The following is a 24,152-nucleotide window of genomic DNA, read 5'->3' on the forward strand; positions in this document are numbered from 1 at the left end:
ACAATATATTACCTTACTGGGAGAATGCAAGTTTTCAGTACAAAGGACTTAACATTTCTTACATTAGGTATTCCAAAGTGATTTTCAATTTTTAAATAACCCATATGAAACTTAGTTAAACAAATAGAGTTTTTCATTCTGAGCACAGGAATACTTTTTTTTTAAGGTGGGCTGGAAAAAAAAATTTATGATTTTTTTCCGTATTTTTGGACTCTGAAAATTTTTCGCACATCATTCTTCCGCACATTCAGACATGCCTCAAGCACACAAATCAAATCACATGAGTCCAAAAATGAGTTTATGAATACTTTATATACTTTTCAGATTGATAATGCAAAATACATTGACAGGAAATACATCGTAATAGAGATACAGAGCTACAAAAATGGCACAAAATAGCAAAATAAGCCCTCTGCTACTCCCAACAACACTGGGCAAGAGTCCATTTTCTAACTCTTTCATCTCTAAATCATACAATGCATTTTCATTGTAATACATTTTCTAGGAAGAGCAGGATATGATATCTAAGTCTAATTTTTTTCAACTCCATCTGACAACTGGTTAATACGATATCTTTGATCAAAAATGCCAAAAGTGCTGTTTTGTCAAGTCGAGAAAAATGGCGACTAAGTAGTCAATTTTGGTCTGCCATAACTTTCTTGCTTTAAAAGTTACAAAGCTGTTTTTGGTATCCATTTGTTCAGCATTAAAAGCTCTTAATAAGTGATACACACTTGGATTTCTACATGCTTAATAAAAACATAGCAATGTCTTGAAAAAACAGATATTTTGTACATAACGTGAATTTTGGCTTCTTCAAAATGTTTTTATCTGGTTCAATGTTTAAAGGCACAGTAAGCCTCCCGTAAACCATCACAGATACGGTCAGGCTTTTACACACAGTACAAACACCCTTTCATTTAAACACTCACCGATTGAGAACATCCTAGGTGCCCTCCGTAAAGAGCGAACAATTTTCAAAGAATTTATTTTTGCGTGGTTTATCTTACCCCTGAGCCATCGTGAACCCGTGTGATCCAGTTTCCCTTTTTCACAATGTAGTCATCAGTTAGTCATTTGAATGCGACTCGATGTGAGCTTATCTACAATAGCACGTTTTTATGCACGAAACAAACGGCTGTGGTTCACAAGAACTCTAGCGATGGCTTTTGACTGTTGAGAGGAACGGCGATATGCATAAACCGTCGTCTGCTACGACCCTTGCGTGACCCTGCTTCCGGGCTTTTCTTTTTTCATACTTTCACAACTTCGAATTGTACTGATCTTGTCTTGATGAAAAAAGAATTCTTTTATGATTAAAGAATGTTTGTGTAACAAGCTGTCAATTTATTATTTAGATTTTAAAAGTTAGGTCTAGCGCAAAAACGCACCACGGTTCAGGATGGGTCCAAAAAGTGTTCGAGACAATCTGCAAAATTAATTCTTTAAAGATTGCTCGCTCTTTACGTAGGGCATCTAGGATGTTCCCGTTTGGTGAGCGTTCAAATGGAAGGGTGTTTGTACTGTGTGTAAAAGCCTGACAGTATCTGTGATGGTTTACGGGAGGCTTACTGTCCGGGCGTGATTTCCGGTATCAGTTGAATATTCATAACAGCCGTCCAGCACAAAAACGAGGCGCCATTGTTGTAGAGGAGCAAGTCCACGAAAATAAATTCTTTGAAAATTTCTCACGCTTGACAGAAAGCAGCCAGGATGTTCCCGTTCGGTGAGCGTTCAAATGGAAGTATGCTTGTACTGTATGTAGACGCTCAGGGAGCTCTGTGATGGTTTACGGGAGGCTTACTGTGCCTTTAAGCTAATGCAAGTACCTTATACCAAAATGATCAGTTTTTAATAAACTGTCAGAACAGCAAACAAGACAATGAACGTCTTTTCTTCCCTTGAGACCATAACTGTTTTTTATCTGAGGTAAAAAAAAAACATTAAAAAAATTAAAAATCACCAATTTTTTTTTTAACGAAAAAATTATGTCTTGATTAGCTTACTCTGTCATGCTTGCAAGTTGACTTTGTAAAAGCTCAATTTTCTGCCTCAGTTTTGAAGATTATTGTTGCACAGCAATTTTTTCTGCCGTCAGTGATAAAGCTTCCTCTTTTGAAATGTTTAGTTCTTGCTCAAGAATATTTTTTTTAGCACAAGATCTCCTTGGTGGGTAGCTTTGAAATTTGCACTTCTTCTGTAGAGTTTGGAGTTTCTCACTCCTGATAAGCTTTCCTTCACATTTCTGTTCTCTTGCTGTAGTTTCTTGACTAAAATTGGCATGCACTTGTTTGAGAAAAGTCCAGTTTTTCTTTAGCATTAGTCAAATCAGCAAAGTTCTTAGTTTGCCAAGTGGTAGTCAGATTTGCACCACCTACAATATACTCCAAATGTTCAAGCTTTTTTTCTGCCTTTTCTTTCTCTTCCTGTAGTATTCTGTGGTATTCCAGCGTAACCATTGTAGCAGCTGAATGTTGAACTTGCAGACTGCTAATGCTATGCTGGTTTTCTTCCCTACTGTCAAGTATACTGTCAACTGTGCTGTGATGGACTAACTTCTCTTGCTCCTGGTTTGAGCTGCCCAGATTCTTGTTGGAAACACTTCTTCCTTGGCAACTGTTTGACTGCACACTAAATTCATGAACCAAAAACTTCTCAAGTTCTTCAGGGCTGCTTAAGGTTTTGTACTGCATCATACTTTTCTCTTCAGACTTAGCAATCTGTGATCTAGAACATTTCAATCCCCTCCCCTAACACATTCAATCATTCAGAAGCAAAATCATGTTTTACATGTTCTTTCTTTCTAAATTGTTCAAGTGCAATCACAATCTGGTTTGTCAGTCGGATACCTGTTCCTAAAAATTGAGAACATGAATGCACATTTGACCAGTCAATGCCAACATCATCAAGTTCTTTGTTTATTATGTTCACATAAGAGGTCTCTTTCAAGAATGCAGCATCAGCTGAAGAAACAGCAATGTTGTTGAAGGATTTTTCAGTCTTCTGTATCAGTGCCTTCACACGTTCTGGATATGAAGAGTCACAAAGCAGCCGACTGAACCAAACAGATACCTGCACACAAACACATATACACTGCTTACCTTTTTTTCTTAGCTACAGAGAGAGAGAGAGAGAGAGAGAGAGAGAGAGAGAGAGAGAGAGAGAGAGAGAGAGAGAGAGAGAGAGAGAGAGAGAGAGAGAGAGAGAGAGATGGATGGATGGATGGATGGATTGTTTATCTAGCAAGGCAATAGCCCCATATGAAGGGGTGTGTTTGTTTGCTTAACGCCCAGCCAACCACGAAGGGCCATATCAGGGCGGTGCTGCTTTGACATTTAACGTGCGCCACACACAAGACAGAAGTCGCAGCACAGGCTTCATGTCTCACCCAGTCACATTATTCTGACACCGGACCAACCAGTCCTAGCACTAACCCCATAATGCCAGACGCCAGGCGGAGCAGCCACTAGATTGCCAATTTTAAAGTCTTAGGTATGACCCGGCCGGGGTTCGAACCCACGACCTCCCGATCACGGGGCGGACGCCTTACCACTAGGCCAACCGTGCCGGTCATGAAAGGGTGTGTGAAATGAAATAAAAAGTATACATACAAATAGTATACATGCACAACATCAAACGTGACAGACCATAAAATATCAGATTATTAACATAATATAGCAGAACAATATGAATACATAGAATATGCAGAGAGAGAGAGAAAGAGAGAGAGAGAATGTAAGTTGCAACACTTATTGAGAAAAATGAATGTCAACAGAAGCTAATACTAAACAGTGCCATCATACACTGAAGGTAAAACTTTTTTTTTTTTTTCCATCTGTATTTTTCCATTTGAATGCTTACTTCACTGTATGGCCTTGCTCCCAGCAAATCAGTCCCCGGAGCTTAAGTTAAAGCTTGATGAACACCTGCCATCAAGTTAGTCAGGAACTGAGGAAGACTTGGTCTTCTCCCTCTGCCAGTCATTAAAAATGTCTCCTTTAGTTTCTGGAACCGATCATCTGAGATTGAGAAGGGAAAAGTTGGAGGGCATTAGCACAGTTAAGAATTACCATTTCAAGAAGTGAACACAATATGATTAGGTGGTATGTTATGTTTTATGCTCAGATGACACAAAAACGTACTTGATGAAAATTAAGCCATTCAATTTGTGATGATTACACGCATTTATATGTCTCACCAACGCATACTCCAACAACACATACATACTCGAAGAAGGAAAGTTAAAAAAAATAAATTAAAAAAAATAAAAAAAATATTGTGCATGAAAAGTTCAATGTCCATTGCAAGTCAACCACATTTTCAAGGAACTTTGTTACAACAGTGAAATAAAAAAAGAAGTGAACACAATAGTTAGAAAAGAAAACGGAATTATTTGACGTAAAAAAAGCGAAGTTGTTTGCACATCGTAAAATGTAAACAAGGAGATAAGGGAGATCACCCAGAAGACAACTATCGAGCACGCATGCAAAAAAGCTAATTTCTAGTAATTCTCTTTGTTAATGATTCAAATCAATGAACAGATTGTTAAAATTGTGTTTCAAGACTTTATTCTTTCGTGTTTTAGACATTGATGCATTTAATAGTTTTAACGAGTTGCCTTTTGTTTTATCATTCTGGTGTTTATCTAGATGTGCTGTGTATCTTATAAGAAGTTCTTAAAAGTTCGAAGTTATTTTAGCATATAGGTTTTTATTTTTTTTATTTTTTTTTTTTATGGTCTTAACAGTTAAACATGTATTACGTTATCATTAAGATTCATGCTTTGTTAGCACTAAGCAGTTGTTTTAATCAGTCTGGTTTTCTCTTGTTTTCATCTTATGAACATTCTAAATGTTAGACTAACTTATTGTCTTGTACAGAATAACAACTGTGTGAATGGTGCTATACTGAATGAAAGAGTGTGACATGAAGTTCTTGTACATCATTGTAAAGAGTGTGAATGACGTTTTAGTTTAGATGTCAAGCGCTTAGAGCAAGCCTTTTTAACGAAAGTTTTTGATTTAGCGCTATATAAATGTTCTTATTATTATTATTATTATTATTATTATTATTCCTTGAGTCATAATGCTTTATTTTCCTCACTGTAAAAATACAGCGTGCCGAGAAGTTCACTACTCCAACCTTCACAAACACTGTACTTCGTCTGCTATCAACTCGGTTCGTTCATCCCCCGTGTTTTTTTAAATAAGCAAATATATCTCAAAGAATTGAAAGAGAACAAATTGTAAGGCATATATGCTTACCTTCTAGACAATCTGGATCGAATGGTTCCTCAAAGTTTGGGTGCAAAATCGATTTTTCGCGACCGTGATGTGCCATCGCTTGGTCTTCGGCAAACGCCGCCATTACACGGCGTACTCGACAACGAGAAAAACGGGTTGCCTCGTTTTCGGTTCTCGGGCAAGCAAGCCGTTGGTTGCATCAGTATGAAAATAAGACCAGGTGAAAGTTCAAACTCCGACCTTGCCATTCGCATTCATAAAACCGGATATTGTTTGTTCTGAGATGTCAAAATTTTCGAGCGAAGTTTTAAACTGAATAATAGTACTCTTTCTTTCTTTATTTGGTGTTTAACGTCGTTTTCAACCACGAAGGTTATATCGCGACGGGGAAAGGGGGGAGATGGGATAGAGCCACTTGTCAATTGTTTCTTGTTCACAAAAGCACTGATCAAAAATTTGCTCCAGGGGCTTGCAACGTAGTACAATGTATTACCTTACTGGGAGAATGCAAGTTTCCAGTACAAAGGACTTAACATTTCTTACATACTGCTTGACTAAAATCTTTACAAAAATTGACTATATTCTATACAAGAAACACTTAACAAGGGTAAAAGGAGAAACAGAATCCGTTAGTCGCCTCCTACGACATGCTGGGGAGCATCGGGTAAATTCTTCCCCCTAACCCGCGGGGGGTATAGTACTCTTAAACGGAAGCCAATCAAAATAATATTGATATCATCGGGAAGTTTAATCTTTCCTCTTCATGTCTATAGTAGCGGGTTGTTGCTAACTTTAATGGCTTATCTGCCCGAGCGGAGTTTTCCCGGTTGGGGTCAAAACAACGCAGCAAAAACTTCGTTCCGACGTCAGAAAATCACAACTTAGCAACCATTTTCACACGCGTATTTCAAATGTTAGATTTTGAATCTAATACTTCATTTTTGTTTTAAAGTAACTATGAAGAATCAATTATCATCTTGGTGTATTCTTTTTACATTTAGTCAAGTTTTGACTAAATGTTTTAACGTAGAGGGGGAATCGAGACGAGGGTCGTGGTGTATGTGTGTGTGTGTGTGTGTGTGTCTGTCTGTGTGTGTGTGTAGAGCGATTCAGACTAAACTACTGGGCCGATCTGTATGAAATTTGACATGAGAGTTCCTGGGTATGATATCCCCGGACGTTTTCTTCATTTTTTCGATAAATACCTTTGATGACGTCATATCCGGCTTTTTGTAAAAGTTGAGGCGGCACTGTCACACCCTCATTTTTCAATTAAATTGATTGAAATTTTGGCAAAGCAATCTTCGACGAAGGCCGGGGTTTGGTATTGCATTTCAGCTTGGTGGCTTAAAAACTAATGAGTGAGTTTGGTCATTAAAAATCGGAAACTTCTAATTAAAACTATTTTTTTATTAAACGATCCAAAAACAATTTCATCTTATTCTTTGTCATTTTCTGATTCCAAAAACATATAACTATGTTATATTTGGATTAAAAACAAGCTCTGAAAATTAAAAATATAAAAATTATGATCAAAATTAAATTTCCGAAATCGTTTTAAAAACTATTTCATCTTATTCCTTGTCGGTTCCTGATTCCAAAAACATATAGATATGATATGTTTGGATTAAAAACACGCTCAGAAAGTTAAAACGAAGAGAGGTACAGTAAAGCACAGCGCAATCGCGCCAAACAGGCTCGTCACTTTCACTGCGGCGGACTACGTTCAGTTTCATTCTGTGAGTTCCACAACTTGACTAAATGTAGTAATTTCGCCTTACGCGACTTGTTATTCAGTTCACCTCATTCCAGCGAGTTTGAACAAGTTAAAAACCAGTGAAAAATCACGCTCGGCGTCACTTTTCGCCACACGTGAAGAGCACTTTGGAATACCTACAGCAGTCCCTCTCATGAACGGACACCCTTGGGCCATAGCAAAACTGTCCGTACATTGCAGGTGTCCGGTCACGGGAGGGGTGACCACACCACCCCCTCCCCCATACACTCACACAGAGACACACAAACAACAGGATTGAGTCTATGCTAATCACTTCTTGTGGCTACTAAACAATAACAATAAACTCCTAATACTTCTTTAAACGTTCTGTAAAAAGGATTTGAATGAAAAGTGTTGAAAAGAAGAGATAAAATAAATCCTCAAGGCAGTGAACACACTCACCATGCACTGACATACGAAAGCAGCCACACAAACACAGCACCGAGGAGCGTGTGCAGATGCTTTGCAAGAATAAGCTTGAAAACCAGTTTGAATAAATAGCAGCAGATAGAGCTGCATGTCATAATCATGTAATTTATTTTTTTCTTGTCTGGCTTTATTGACTGCATGCCGATCATGTGGCATGGCCGTGACTTTTCACTCTTCAGTCGGAAATACACTGTACATAACACAGCTCCCACTCTCCCTCACTAATGCCTACCCCAAGCCGTGACAACTGATGCTTGGAAATTGTGTGGAAGAGTACACCTCTCTATTTCTCTCCAATGCTCTTCCTGCTGACATGCAGTGACACCGGACACCCCACAGAGTTTAGCCAGCTACCCCTCTACCCCTCCCCCCCTTCCTCTCTCTCACTCCCTCCAGCCATGTACTGTTGGGGGCTGTGGCCAGAGAGGCCAGCTGCACTGTTCACTCAGAGCAAAACCAGTTGTCTGTGTCGTAACTTTTGAACTTTTGACAAAGCAAGACAACTGAGGGGTTCATAGATTAGGCAACCGACTCACTGGTCAAGGCTGAGGGGAAACAAGAGTATCTTGTCAATGAAAGAGGTTACACACAGACACACGATGCTGAGAACTGTGGCCGGTTTTTCACTCACTTTCGCTCAGGACCTTCATCGACTGTGGTTTCTGTTGTTTACGTCCAACAGACAAGAATAAAGAGCTCAGTGCAGTTTCATGTTGGCATCTTCGCATGTACTCCACTCCTGACCAAAACTACCCCCCCTCCTGATGGGTAGACGCGCACTCAAGTTATCAGTGACTGTCATCACGCCATAGCGGCTGTGATCTTTGTACCAATTAAGAGCCGGACTGCTCTGTTATCGATTTTGTTGTGGTGAAAATTTGACGATGGTCTGTCCGTACATTGGAGGTATGACCTGCTGTTGGGACTGAAAATGAGTGTCCGCGTCCACGTTTTGCAGGTGTCCGTTTAAGGGGGGGCAAATATAGAAGGAAAACACTCCGTGCCGAGCAAATGTGTCCGTACATGTCAGGTGTCCGCTCACGCCGGGGGCCGTACATTGCAGGGACTGCTGCACTTACATACTGCTTGACTCGAAAATTTCAATAATAAATTTTCATTTAATTAATATACTTACCCAACTCACATATATAGCATTAACCTCCGTTTGATGCTTAGACATTGAAGTCTGACCCTGGTAACAGGGGGAGGTAACTCCCAAAACAAAATAAAACCTTGAAGTCAAGGCCCTGGTATTACCTCCCCTCACCGGCAGCCCGCACATGCGCGGTACATATCGCCGGTATAGTCATTCCCAATGAAACACCACCTTCAACCATTAATAACGATCGCGGGGTAGGTTGGGAGGGAATTTACTATGTGAGTTGGGTAAGTATATTAATTAAATGAAAATTTATTATTGAAATTTTCGATTAAATCACATATTCTTACTCGAACTCACATATATAGCAGATTGCTACTAAAGGTGGCGGGCAACTCACTTATTTCTGGTAAGAATCCGGCCTGCTTCAACCAAGACTGGTAAGCAAATACTACCATCCCGGCGGGTACTAGAGAAACCCGCAGAAAGTAGTTTAAAAACGTCCAAAACACCGCTCTGAGGCCGTTCGAGATTTCGCCTGGTCGCAGAACCGCCAAATAAGCGGCCCAAGCTCTGGCCCCATGAGTTTTAGGAGAACGCAGAGGAAGGACTGAACGCTCCCCCCCCCCCCCCCCCATTTGACTGCCACACTCATAAGCTGGTTCAATGAGTGTGGAAGCCCATCTAGTCAGCGCTGTTTTGCAATAATTTGCTTCTATCCGTTTAAAACGAAAGAACCTAAGATTCTGGTCTGGCACTCCAAAAGGAGCCATGCAAGACGAGTATGTTCTAAATACTCAATACCCGAAAAAGCATGTAATTCGCTGCCCCTTCACGGGGAAGTGAGCACCAAAAAACAAACAAAACGAGTATGAGAGCCTTCTTTATAAAAAAGGAAGGCTTGCATCTCTCAATAATTCTATGGCTCTTAATCAAAAGAACTCTAAAAAGAAGAAGAAATCCCAAGCTGGGACTGATGTTCTAATGACAAATGAATTGAGGACAGGGCCCTTTCCACGCTGGGCGTAGAAAGGGGAATGTCTTGTCTAGTTCTGACGACGTTTCTCAAAACTGATGAAACATCGTCTGACATTAACAAACAAAAGTTCGTAGAACATCCTAGCATCCTCCTGAACTGGAGAATGCTAAAGCCGATGCCCAAATTCTAGAATCGTGCACTATTGCAGGTGCTGGAGGAAGGGCTTGTTCCACTCATGGATTGCTAATGATGGTAAAAAACCACCAGATAAGGTCAACTTAGATAAATAACCCTTTTCACATAAAGTCTGTTGAGACCTGAGTGAAAAACCTTAAGATTCGTGAGTTACGTCTTCCAGATAACCGGAAAGAGCGCCAACCTCACTGACCTGTCTTGATCGTGGCTGACGAAAAGAGTGAACAATCTCTTGCAATCAGCTAGACCAGGAAGACAGTCTTAACTCAAAAGAGAGCTGTGAAAGTTCAGAAGACAACAAGACATGTCTTCCGAGGCGAACAAGTAATAAAAAAACGAACCTCTGCGTCTCTCACTTGAATAGAACAAAAGAGTTCCAAATGACCAAAAGTGTAACACCCTCCGAGGAGTGAAGCACTAAAAGATTATGGCTTGAGTAAACCACAGCACCATAGTCCCATGAGGTAGACGCTAATTGTTCGTAAAGAACCAGAGGCAAGAACCTTGTCCCTTGTTCAATGGATAGAGGCATGACAAAATGTCGAAAAAACATCTGGCATTTCTAGACTCCTTACAAAGAAGAGTCGAAAGAAACGTCTTAAAGCCGAAAACAAAGGAAATAATTTGCCGTACCGTCAACGACAAAGTTGTCCGACGTAGACTGATCATTCCTGGAACCATCATTGAACCGCGCCGGAAATGATGATCCCCCAGTACCGGAACCTCGTGCAGCCGCACTGTGAGGAACCGGTAAGGAAAGGTTGCTACCGTACCCCGGAACCGGCGAAGCGGAACCGGAGGTAGCCGGCAATTCCGATGTGTGAACAACCGGAAACACTAAAGTGCTATGCCCGGAAGCCGACACGTTCAGTCCCCCACCATCCGAAACCGAACGAGCGGAAGCGGAAGTGAGGAACGGATTGCCGTTGCCACCAACAACCGGAAACCCCACAGGGTTGTCGCCGGAAGTTGATGGCAGCGAACGGAAAGTGCCACTATTAACCGGAACGCCCGAAGGCGAACCAGACGTGGCCGGAAACCCCCTTGCCGATGCACCCGCGTGAGCGGATGCCAAGGCAGACGATCCTATACACGAAGAGCCGGTCGTACTGCCAGGCCCAACGAGACAGGTAGGGTAACCGTCGAGGCGAACTACACTTTCTGAGGGTGCGGTAAGCAGCGAACTTCCCAAAACACGTACCTCGTCGGCAGAACCCGACGGTTGAGGGAAAGTCATCAGCAGAGGACACGGTAGCTGACGGCCGAATCATCGACATCGAGGCAGAGTCGCCGACTCCGGGTGGAAACGTCGCAAAGGCGGAACAAGCCACCCCTCTTCAAAGGTCAACATCTCCTGCATCTGTTCTTGACGCTCGAAACCAAGGAAAGAGACGCCAAGACTTCTTGACCTTCTGAACAGGAGACAAAGTAGACAATAACACAATAAAGGGTCGAACGACCCGTAACGATTCTATGCTAACCTGGTCGAAAAACTTCCCGACCAGTTAAAAAGCAAGAGAATCCTTAATTACAGTGTGATTCCTTAGCCTAGCTAAAAGAAGATCTCTTAAGAAATTCACTTCGGCTTAAGCATAAAAAGAAAGACGAACTGCTCAGCAGGAAAACGAATGTCACCTGCCTGGCAGCGCTACAGCTCTTGTCCGCCATGTTGAAAACCACAACTCCGTGAAGACGGAAACACCAAGTTTACAACACAATTTACCAAAATGCAAACGGCGGCACAAGCTATAAACAAGAAGAAACTGTTACAGATAAGTCACTAGACTTAAGCTTAAACAACAGTACGAACTGCTCGGCGGAGAAAGGACAAAACTTGTCTGAGGGAGCAACTGCTCTCGTCAACCATTGTGAAAACAAAACGAACTCCGTGAAAACGGAGAGAGACATTTTCACCAGTGAACAGTTACAATAAACAAACGATGTAAACAAGAAAGATCTCACCAACAGCTTAGCAAGATGTACCTAGGGTCAATGGCCTAATCCTCACAGGAGGCCAAAGGCTGAAAAGCCTAGAAGAAGTACAAACACGTCTGAACACAAGCGTGTTGAAGTAGGGAACGACTATACCGGCGATATGTACCGCGCATGTGCGGGCTGCCGGTGAGGGGAGGTAACTACCAGGGCCTTGACTTCAAGGTTTTGTTTTGTTTTGGGAGTTACCTCCCCCTGTTACCAGGGTCAGTACTTCAATGTCTAAGCATCAAACGGAGGTTAATGCTATTTATGTGAATTGGAGTAAGAATATGTGATTTAATAAAATCTTTACAAAAATTGACTATATTCTGTACAAGAAACACTTAACAAGGGTAAAAGGAGAAACAGAATCCGTTAGTCGCCTAGCGAGCATCGGGTAAATTCTTCCCCCTAACCCGCGGGGGGATATATTTTGGTTATCCAAAAGGCAAGTCTTTTCATGGGCAGCAAATTTATTAACAGATTTAGCACAGACAAAAACCTAACACGATCCTGTGCAAAATTCAGTTCAAAACATAAAGTTACAACTTAGATAAGAGCACAGTATCCACTGTCAATCATTTCCGAAAAGAATGTTGGCAGATCTTCAGAAATATGCTGTAGGACTTCATTTTTTGAACACTAACAAACACACTCACAGGCAAACACACATTGTCAATGTGACAAACGGATTTGCACATAATTTTATATTGGAGTTATGTGACGCAGGTGTACACAATTTCATGGGCCACAAACTTTGAGTAGGCATCGCACGGTGAAATATTGTCCGTGCAGTGCAGTGCTGTCACGTGTGAGATGTAACCAATCAAAGAAGAATATTGACTGAGGTCGCGTTTTCACAGACCTTAGAGGACAGAGCTTTACAGACCACTGAAGGGGAAAGACAGGTCTCTTCTTTGGTAAAGTTTCTCACCGGGCGCTAGAGGTCGTTGGACTCGTGCCGCGGTATTGAATCGTTGGATTCAACTGCTGTGTTTACAGGTATTTATTGAATTGATATTTTGCTCGGAGATATTATTTTGCTCGGAAATATTGACTTGAGAAATGACCGGGAGAGTCATGTGTGAATTGGCTGAAAAGCGTGCGCTGTTGTCAGCCATTGTTGAAAAGGGAATGTTTACATGTTTTTCGGAAATGAAGTCGCTTATGAGTAAGCGGGTGTATATACTGTAACCGCATAAGTTAGTTGACGGTAGTGATAAAGAATGTCAGAAAAGTTTATTCAAGAATGGAGACTTATGGTAGTTTAAACTTGTGTATTTTAGCATCCCGGGCCGAGGGGGTCGCGGAAGTGGGGAGGCGAGACGGGAGGTTCCGCCCATTACGTCCCGAGCCGTGAGCTGTGGGAGCGCAGGAGGGAGTCAGCGTGAAGCGCTGTAGAACGGGGACCCCGTCCCATTCCACCACGCGAAGACAGTTTGCGTGGGTGGGGTGGACCAGTACGTGCCACTGAATGGTGTGAGTACGACTGGCAAGAAGTAACCAGCGAGATAGCTGTGCGGAGATACGTTCCCCAAGTAAACAAACACGAGACGTAGAGCGTTCGTGGTTTGTTGATCTGTGTGTAACAGAAATGAATATTGACAGAAGTATTGCCTGAGACAATGACTTCGTGTGTAGTGAGACAGACAGGCTCTCACGGAACAAAGCTTGAAGTGTTCTACGTATGTGCACGTGAATTATAGACTGCATGAGAAAGTAACATGTGTGTATTTCTGTGCAGCTAGTTTTCTGTATGTTAACAGAAATAGAACTTCCATGTTGAGTGAGAGTGATTTGTAGAATGGATGGGAAATAATATGTTTATGTTGTGTTGAATATTTCAATAGAGGTACAGGGGCAAGGGGCCGTAACCGTGTTATTGTCTTTGTGCCTGGTTGGAGTGTTGTGTGTGTGTGTGAAGGCTAGATAGTAAACAGAGAGAAGCACGCACAATTTCTGATAGGAGTAAATATACATACATACAGACATACACACGTAAATTCCAGCCGTAACAGTCATCATTTTCACAACATTTCATTTATAAACAGTTGGATAACAATATAGGATGTTTGGTGGCTTGTCGTCAGACAGTGATGGCGCTAGTATTTTTTCAAACCGGTACGCAAACTTTTATGATGCAAACAATCCAGAAAAAAACCGGTAGGCTGGTCATTGGAACCAGTAAGAATCCTACTCGAGCGAAAACAAATACCAACAATCATCCGCCTGACTCATTACAATGCCTATTGACACGGAGGTCCAACCCAAATACACTTTTCAGCACTCTTTGTCCGTATTTTTTTTACATTTGTCAGTATTTTCCTCTGCGACGTTCCTTATTCCAACTATAGAAAAAATGTGCGAAAACATGCTTTTTTCAACAAAAGTTGTGAAGTCGATGCAGCGGGCATACTAACATATCTTTGAAGAAACGATGCATGGGCATTCTTTCGTGTACAAAGACCGAAAGTTTTGCCGCAGTTTCAATACTAGCTTGCGCTTCGCTGGTTGACAGTTTGACTCGGTGTCATTCGTATTAGGTTTTCGCTTAGCTGGATCGAACATCTGGAATATCTCAAGTCTATCAAAACTTCTGTTCGACATCGACGGGGAAAAAAATCTACCCCTACTTCATCAAAGACTAGGGGTTGGCTTCAAAACAAAGAAAGTGTTGCAGCGTTTTCTGATAGGATGGAACAAGTCTAGTGTTCCAATCTAGGATTGGTTGTTTGGATCGGCGACACTCGGAGAGTCTAGGAAATTGCCGGAGATCTGGGGTCACAGCAGAACGGTACAAACTCGATGCTCCTAGCTGTGTTCAGAGCCTCTCCTGCCCGGTAAAATAACTGCACGAAGCGGCTATTACAACAGTGGGCGGGCATCAACATACGGATCATTTTAACACATAAGTTGAGTTTATGCGGGTGGTTCATGACGCAAATTTGTGTGCACTGCATGCGATTTTGATGACACTAAGTTATGGGTTTTTTACTAGCTAAAAAAAAGTCATACTCGTACCGGCAGCCAATTTTGTTCCAGTATTTTCTCATTTCAACCGGTAAAATACCGTTAATTACCGTCTAACGCCAATACAGTCAGACCAGCTTTTTAGTTGATCCGAGGGGGAGCATATTGTCTTCCGTTTCATCTTTATTGATCGAGATTGCAAGGCCGAGGTTGATAAAGATGTAAATGAAGGCGATATGCTCCCCGAGGACCAACAAAGAAATGCCGGTCTGGCAACAAGCCACCAAACAACGTTTTTGTCATTATTTTGGTAGTGCAAAAGCACACACAATCACCGACAGGGAGCCAAACTTTTAGATTGCAATTCAGGGCCTCAAAACGTGTCAGTAGTTCAAGCAATCGCTTCATATTTGCTTGCAACGTAAACTTTGCGTCGCTTTTTTTCGAGTCTAAAAAATCACAGAGCTGCCATCATATTTGCGACTGGTCAGTCACTGTTTGGCATGTACCTTTTCTATTGTGTTTTAAGACTTTTCGTTGCGCAATTTGCGATTGCACAGCTTAGTTGCAAATTGACCATGAGTTGTCGCGGTAATTTCTAACATTGATTGGGTCTTTGAGAGTGAATGTTCACGGCATAAATAGATCCCTGCGCCTTGAGTCCGAGTCTGGAGATACGCGCGCGATATAAGACTTCATATAACAGTCGTTGTCCTTGGAAACAAAAATCCAAAGCCACCATGGTTCCACATATAAAATAAACAGCCTGAATAGCTTTTACTTATGCTTGACAATCCACATTTCACCGGAAGCTCTAACCAATTCACTACCTCGATTTGTCACATATGAACACTGTTTTTTGTTACCCAGCTGGTAATGAATAAAAACTCATGAAAATGATGACAAAAAACAATGTTCATATGTAACAAATCATCGGTTCCCATAGGTTCAGGAAGAAAATTACAAATCCAAAATTTTAATAGTAAATTTTCATTTAATTAATATACTTACCCAACTCACATATAGCAATTAACCCTAGTTCAGTGCTGGTAACGCTGTACGCGTCCCCTTGGTAACAAGGTAGACTACTCTAAACAAGAAGGGCAAAGCCCATACGACTCACATGCTTGACCTTGACCTTTACATGACCTTGACCTTCAGCTAAACCTAGCAATGACATCATACACTAAGAACTGCTTTACACATTTTTCCTACCAAAATACATGTGACCTTGGTTGGGTCAAGGTCATCCAAGGTCATGCAACACAAAGCTGTTAATTCAAGACATAGGAAGTACAATGGTGCTTATTGGCTCTTTCTACCATGAGATATGGTCACTTTTAGTGGTTCACTACCTTATTTTGGTCACATTTCATAAGGGTCAAAGTGACCTTGACCTTGATCATATGTGACCAAATGTGTCTCATGATGAAAGCATAACATGTGCCCCACATAATTTTTAAGTTTGAAACAGTTATCTTCCATAGTTCAGGGTCAAGGTCACTTCAAAATATGTATACAATCCAACTTTGAAGAGCTCCTGTGACCTTGACCTTGAAGCAAGGTAAACCAAACTGGTATCAAAAGATGGGGCTTACTTTGCCCTATATATCATATATAGGTGAGGTATTAAATCTCAAAAACTTCAGAGAAAATGGGAAAAATGTGAAAAATAGCTGTTTTTTAGATAACATTTATGGCCCCTGCGACCTTGACCTTGAAGCAAGGTCAAGATGCTATGTATGTTTTTTGGGGCCTTGTCATCATACACCATCTTGCCAAATTTGGTACTGATAGACTGAATAGTGTCCAAGAAATATCCAACGTTAAAGTTTTCCGGACGGACGGCCGGACGGACGGACGCCGGGACGGACGGACGGACGGACGACTCGGGTGAGTACATAGACTCACTTTTGCTTCGCATGTGAGTCAAAAAAGAGTGATCCATACCGATACTGGTATCCCTGACCGACCAATACCGGGTCCGTCTTCCGTATGCGCGCGCATATGCCGCCATTTGTATCATTCCGAACGAAGCCCAACTCACATCTTTGTTAGGAACAAACCCCACAGCGGGGAGGCGGGAGGGCCTAAACGATGTGAGTTGGGTAAGTATATTAATTAAATGAAAATTTACTAATAAAATGTTGGTTTAAATTACATATCTTTACCCAACTCACATATAGCAGATTGCTACTATAGGCGGAGGGCACTTATCAAATCAGGAATTGAGAACCTGTCCTGCCGCTACCAGAGCAGGTAACGCAGAACTGCCGTCCTGTCTCAATGCAGAGACATCTCTGAGATAGAAATTGATAAATAAATCTTCAGAACGCCAGTAAGCCGACTCAAGGACTTCTGCCAGGCGCCCAGACCGAAGAACTGCTAGAGAGGAAGCCAAAGCTCTTGCCCCATGAGACCTGGCTGTAGTAAGGGGCAAGACTGCCCTGACAACCCCTGACTGCCTCTGCCACCAGACATAGGCTTGTCTAATCGTGGTGGAGACCCACTTGGCTAACATGACTTTCGAGCTATCCTTACACCGCAACATGTTGAGTGAGATAAAAAGAAGTTTCTGAGTTTCCGATCGAATGTGCAGAGTCCGTGACAGATAACTGCTGAGGGATCTAACAGGACAATTATGTACATCAGGATCTCCAGGAGCAAAAATCTTGCTCAAGGAGGGAGTACGAATGAGAGGAGAAATTTGACCGGGTTTCTGATTTTTAGCGAGAAAGTCGGGTCTAAACTAAAGAGAAACAGATCCCTCCTTTTCCATCGAAATAACTTTCGGTAAACCAGACAACGCATGAACTTCACTACCTCTTCTAGATGTAGTGAGTAAAACCAAAAACAAAGCCTTGCGCGTCACATTAGCCAGACTGGCTGAATGAAGAGGCTCGAACTCCTCTGAAGCCAGAAATCGCAGAACCAAGAATAAATCCCAAGCAGGGAGCTGAGACCTAGAACGAGCAGCGTTAAGGGAAGCGCCCTTGATAACACTAGAGATAACCCCACTCAGGCTAATCTTGTGTCCTAACTGCCGAAGTGTCGAGGAGATAGCTGATCTAACACGTAGAGCAGGCCGCTCAAAGTAAAATCGAGAGAATTGATCTTCCATGCTTCGGAGTCCGGGAACGGGGAGACGAACATAAGCAGAAGGCGATAGTACCGAGTGGCAAATAATTCTCAGCGGCTTCTTCAAATTTGCCCGAAGGCGTAGAAGCGCGTGGTGAGATAGAGTCCATTCTGTGTGGACATTCTTGGCCGACCGACTTAGAGAGTCGGCCAAGTCCAAGAGGCTCCCAGGCAGGTACTTCGCTGCTAATCAGATCTCGTGGTGGAAACACCACATTAGAATCTCGCATGCTCGATGTGGCAGCAATAGGGAGCGAGAGGCCCCCCTGCTTGTTGAGATAAAACGCCACTGTGGTGTTGTCTGATTGAATCAGCGCATGTTCTCCTCTGATAAAGGGAGAAATTCCACAAGAGACAGAAAACTGCTTCGATAATGGAGGGAGAACCAATGGGAACGCCTTGCATGAGCAAAGGTGTGAGAATCAAAAATTTTAGTAGTAAATTTTCATTTGATTAATATACTTACCCAACTCACATATAGCAATTAACCCTAGTTCAGTGCTGGTAACGCTGTACGCGTCCCCTTGGTAACAAGGGAGACCACTCTAAAAAAGAGAGGACCTATCCCATAAGGCCAGACTAACAACCAGTCTGACTTCCGTATGCGTGCGCATACGCCGCCATCTTATCATTCCAGAACGAAGCCCAACTCACTTCTTTTTTAGACCCCATACCACCACAGCGGGGAGGCGGGAGGGAATAAACGATGTGAGTTGGGTAAGTATATTAATCAAATGAAAATTTACTACTAAAATTTTTGATTAAATTACATATCTTACCCAACTCACATATAGCAGATTGCTACTATAGGAGGAGGGTACTCACCAAATCAATCCACAAGAACCTGCCCTGCAGCCACCAAAGAAGGCAGAGCAGAGCTGCCATCTTGACGTATGCCAGCAACCTCCCTGAGATAGAAGTTTATAAAGACGTCTTCCGATCTCCAGTAGGCAGATTCCAGAACTTCGGAAAGACGACCTGATCTCAAAACTGCTAACGACGAAGACCATGCCCTGGCCTCATGAGTTCTAGCAGCCGTAAGAGGCAACACCATTCTGGTATCCCCCAATTGTCTTTGCCACCAGATATAAGCATTCCGAATGGTAGAAGACACCCATTTGGTTAGCGTAACTTTCGAGATGTCTTTCCCCCGAGCCGTATTGAGTGATATAAAAAGCAGTTTCTGAGACATAGAGCGAATCGGCTGAGTCCGGGACAGGTAGCTGCTGAGTGCTCGTACAGGGCAGTTAAAAACATCTGTATCTCCCGGAGCCAGAACTGTGCTTAATGGGGGAATACAAATGAGCGGGGATGGTTGGCCTGGTTTCTGGTTCTTAGCCAGGAAATTAGGCCTGAACCTAAGAGAAAATGAACCGTCTTTTTCCCGAGAGATATCCTTTGCCATTCCCAACAACGCGTGAACTTCGCTACCGCGTCTGGCCGTAGCAAGTAAGACCAAGAAAAGAGTTTTATGCGTCACATTCGCCAAACTGGCTAAATGGATAGGCTCAAACTCCTCTGAAGAGAGAAAACGTTACACCAAAAAAAGATCCCATGCCGGGAGCTGTGTTTTGTCACGAGCCAGCTTAAGGGCAGCGCCCTTAATAACGCCAGAGATCACCCCTGACAAGTTAACCTTGTGTCCAAGTTGTCTAAGTGTAGAGGCAATTGCAGACCTCCTCACTCTCAACGATGAAGGAGAACCCCCCTGATCAGCTAGCCAAGATAAGTGATTGGCTACCTGCATCGACCTAGGCGCCAGGGGGTCCACATCGTTCTCTAGACACCACTTCGACCACGACGACCAATGTGAAGCGTAAACCGAGTTGGTCGAATCTCTGTGAGCGTTTGGAACCAGATTCAGAGTAGACACTGAGGCCCCTGCCCTAAGCAGAGAGTCTCTGATAGCACCCACCCGTGAAGTTGCAGTATTCGTGGGTTTTCGTGATGAATACCTGACCGAGGCTGCAAAAGTTCGCCCTTCCTTAGAGCGAGCGGAATGGGCGGACGAACTGCCAGTCGCACCAGATCCGGGTACCAGTGCTGGCTGGGCCAGAGAGGGGCCACCAGAACGAGCGCTGGCCTTTCGAGATCTGCTTTCCTTATTACCCTGCCCAGAAGACAGAAAGGAGGAAAGGCGTAAGCCATCAGATTCGACCAGTCCATCTCGAGCGCGTCCACCGCCCAAGCTTGGGGGTCCGGAAACGGGGACACAAAGAGAGGAAGCCTTGTCGAGAACCTTGTTGCAAACAAGTCGATGCACGGCCTGTCGACCTGCGCCCAAAGGCGATCAAAGGCCTGATGCGACAGAGTCCACTCTGAGTGGACGATCTTGTCCCCCCTGCTCAAGGCATCCGCCAACACGTTGAGCGTGCCCCTCAGGTACGTTGCTGACAACCGAATGTGCTGAGCACTGCACCACATCAGCAAGCGACACGCTCTGTCTGATAGAATCTGGGAGCGCGTCCCCCCCTGGCGGTTTAGGTAAGCCGCAACAGTCGTATTGTCTGTATGCACTCTGACATGACTGTTCACCAGAGAAGGAAGAAACGCCCTCAGGCCCTCAGGCCCAAGGCCACGGCCTCCAGTTCCAGGACGTTTATGTGCAAGGAACCCTGACTGACGTCCCACACGCCCGCAGCCGTCTGATCCACCAAATGGGCTCCCCAACACGCCTGAGAAGCATCTGTGAACAGATCGTTCTCCGGAGCCGGGGGAGTAATGGGCACACCCTGGGACACCCAAGGAAGAAGCCAGACACCAGTGGTGCTTCTGAGCCAGTCTCCCAACTCGACCTGGTAACTCCATGTTTGAGTTGCCTGATCCCATCGGGCCTGCAAAGCCGCCTGGAACGGTCTTTTGTGCACTCTCCCCAACGGAACTAGCGAAGCCATGGATTCCATCTGACCCAGAATAGAATACAACTCCCGAGCTGTGGCCACATTCTTTCCGTGAAGCGCACGGATCAAAGACTGAAGTTTGTCTACCCTTCTTTGGGCAGGACGAACTGACCACTCCACCGTGTCGAACTCTATGCCCAGATAGGTGAACCTTTGGGATGGCTCCAACTCGGACTTCCCCACATTGACTGAGAACCCGAGTTGACTCGCAAGGCTGAGGACCCTTTGGGTGTGCGTGCTGCAGAGGACCTGGTTCTGATGCAAAATCAGCCAATCGTCGAGGTACGCCCTGAGGCGCACCCCTTCCTGCCTCACCAAAGCACAAAGCTGTCGAACGACCATCGTGAAAATCCATGGAGAGAGAGACAGACCGAACGGGAAAGCCCGAAACTGGAATATCTTCTCCCCCCACCGAAACCGCAGCCACTTCCTGTCTGCTGAGTGCATCAGCACGTGAAAGTAGGCATCCGAGAGATCGATGGACGTGGCCCAATCTCCTGGACGGAGAGCCTCTCTCACCGACGCAGGCGTTTCCATCGTGAACTTTACAACTCTCAGGAACCTGTTTAGACACGAAAGGTCTAGAACCGGTCTCCAAGCACCCGAAGCCTTGGGCACAACGAAGAGCCTGCCGTAAAATCCCAACGATCCCCGATCGCGAACCTCCTCGATCGCTTCTTTTTGCAGAAGGGCAACCACCTCCCCCTGCACAGCCAACTTGGCCTCGGGATCGCTTGGAAATCTGAAAGGCGGAGGTATCCTGGACAGAGGTGCCTTCTCCTCTGCCCAGAGAAGCCGGAACCCCGAACTGACTATCCCTAACACCCACTCGCTGGCAACCATGCGTGACCAGGTAGTGAGGGCCCTGGAGGGGCCACCCGCCACCACGACGGTGGGGGCTAACGGGACCGAAAGTTCGGGAGGACATCATTGGGGGTGGGGCTTGCGCCCCGACCCCCGCCAAAAGAGCCCCTTTTCTGAGAAGAGGCCCCACGCCCCCTGCCCCGAGAAGCAGAGCTCTGACTCTGTGTCTTGACCGCCGCCGCGGACGAAGACTGAGCCTTACCTTGAACCTGAGGCTTGCCCTGTGGTTTTTGGAAACCTTGGTGAGCAATATTGGCTATCGCCAGGTCTCTCGCCTCCTGCGTTTCCTTATGCAAAGCATCCAAAGATGCGCGACCCAGAAGGGAACCATCCATGACGGGTGAGATCTTCAAAGCATCAATCGTCACCTTGTCCCTAATTCTTGATCCAGTCAAGAACGCCGATCTGCGAGAATGCACGGCGTAAGTGTACAATCTGGCAGACAAAGTCATTTGTTCCTGTGACACCCTGGCCAAAGTGGCCAACAAGGTCGTCACATCTTCCGTAGAAGCGTCATACCGGAACTCAAATGGGTCAAGCGATAACGCAATGGATCGTGACAACGATCTCTGGAGTGACTCTGACACAGACGCCAGCTCCAACAGAGACCTTCCTGTCTCCTCTAAAGACATCAAAGATGCCTCAGTACAAGGGACAGACCTTTCCTTCGAATAGCCATCTTCCCTCAAAGACGCAAGTTCCGGAGTCACCAGAAGTATCGACTTGGGCAATGAATAGGAATCAATCAGTCTGACTGGGTTGACCACCAGCTTGAAGTTGCGCAGACTAGCCGAACAAGGAACTTGTTGGACAACCTTCGCCAACCACGGTGCAGCCGCCTCGGGAGCCTCACTGTGTTGTGCCAACAACGGAACAGCAGGCAGCCCCCTAGACCAACCCTTCACCAACACCTTCGACATCTCAAACGCCAGAGAAGGAGATTCGATGAACTTGAAAGAACCCTTCGTATTCTTATCACCACGAAAATCCCCCCAAGCGGAAGGAGGTGGAGCAAGCTGAGACTTGATCTCCACCACACCCTCTTCAAAGTACTTTGAAGCCGTTTCCGCTGCAAGCGCCACCGCACTTCCCAGCTTAGACGGCAAACGGAACCCGGCATCATCTCCCAAAACGGAAGCGCCATCGTCCAGACAGTCTTCCTGTACATCCGTACAGTCCGGAAGTTGACCCCCTGCTTGACTGCCATAGTCAAACAGAGAGCCATCTCTACTGTCTTCTTCCTGTCCCGAGGGCGGAAGCGGAAGTCGCACAGCCTGACCAATGCCCAACGACACGGCAGGAAGCACCGAACCTTCCGTACGCTCTACAGTGTCCCTACCCCCGCCTGACCTTCCGACGGAACGGCGATGGCCAGAAAGGGTATCAGAACTTTCACCCGTGAGCGCGATGCCCGTGGCTACTTTTGCCTGTAGACGCGCTACACTTTCACCGGAGAACCCGGATACTCGTGTAGCAGACATACCTTGTGACAGCGAACCACCAGGAGAAGGAACACCCAACGGAAGTGGGATAATCTCATCCCCATCCTGAACAGCGTGAACATCCGCTCTAGTCACCGTAGCGGAAGGGCCCGCCACAACCTTGGCCAAAGACGACGGCCCTGTCACCCCGGAAGGCAGTGCACGGAGCTCAGCTCGCGTAGACGAAATTTCCTCGGCCAATGAAGACACCTGTGAACTAAGTGCAAGCAAAAGAGAAGCCACGTCCGCGGCCGCCAGACCAGAAACAACAGGAGCGGAAGCCGCTTTAGCCGGCTTAGCATGATGAGCGGCCTTATCCAAAGGCTTCGCCGGCAACATGGAGGCAGAAGGCATGTCCACCAAAACATCAATACATTTGTTAAAGTTCGGTTCTACCACCGACACGACCGTTTGTTTAGATTTTCTAGGCGTCTTTTTCGGAGGGGAGGACTCAGCAGCCACCTGGGCCCGTATGCATGAACTAGAAGTAAGAAACACTGGAAGTAGAGGCCTCTTTTCGAAGTGGGAACTCCCGAAGTCAACTTTCTAACTGTTCACAATGCATGAACTGACTTGAACGCCAAAGTAGTGACAGCGAGAGTATTAAGGTCAAGGTCGGGGAAATTGGGGGAATCCCTACTAATACGCATGCGCACGTTTCTATCAACATGGCAGTCAATGAAAATGGCAAGGCACGTGTGCCGCTCAAAAGGAAAGTTGACACGGAGGGGCGTTCTGCACCTTTTTCAGATGGTGAAATTGCTGTACTCTTGACAGAAGTGTTTTACGAAAGAACGGTTATTCTGTCCAAATTTCAGAACAGTTAATTAGAAAAAAACACAGTAAACACCAAGTTTACAGAACAGTCTAACTGTTAAACATAAAGACGCTGTCTGGTCCAAAATTGCAAAAGAAGTGTCGCTCTCTCTCTCTCTCTCTCTCTCTCTCTCTCTCTCTCTCTCTCTCTCTCTCTCTCTCTCTCTCTCTCTCTCTCTTACGACACATGCACACACAGACAAACGTACACTCATGCACATACTGACACTATGACACAAGTGACACTGACGGCACACATAAACACACACACACACCACACACTGCAC

At 44.6% G+C, this 24,152-nt stretch overlaps 1 protein-coding gene and 1 long non-coding RNA gene across 2 annotated transcripts in view; both read right to left on the reverse strand.

Annotated features, from left to right (window-relative positions):
• LOC138964764 (uncharacterized) overlaps positions 1-24,152 on the reverse strand; it is a 137,991-nt gene that overhangs the window by 21,974 nt on the left and 91,865 nt on the right. The gene's annotated exons all lie outside the window — the stretch shown is intronic.
• Positions 294-6,421, reverse strand: LOC138964108 (uncharacterized). The gene is made up of 2 exons (XR_011455020.1): positions 5,265-6,421; positions 294-4,019 (listed from the first exon to the last, which is right to left on the reverse strand). It is a non-coding gene; the product is annotated as an uncharacterized lncRNA (long non-coding RNA).

The sequence above is a fragment of the Littorina saxatilis genome, linkage group LG4, assembly GCF_037325665.1.
Source record: "Littorina saxatilis isolate snail1 linkage group LG4, US_GU_Lsax_2.0, whole genome shotgun sequence".
In the NCBI taxonomy this organism is placed as follows: domain Eukaryota; kingdom Metazoa; phylum Mollusca; class Gastropoda; order Littorinimorpha; family Littorinidae; genus Littorina; species Littorina saxatilis.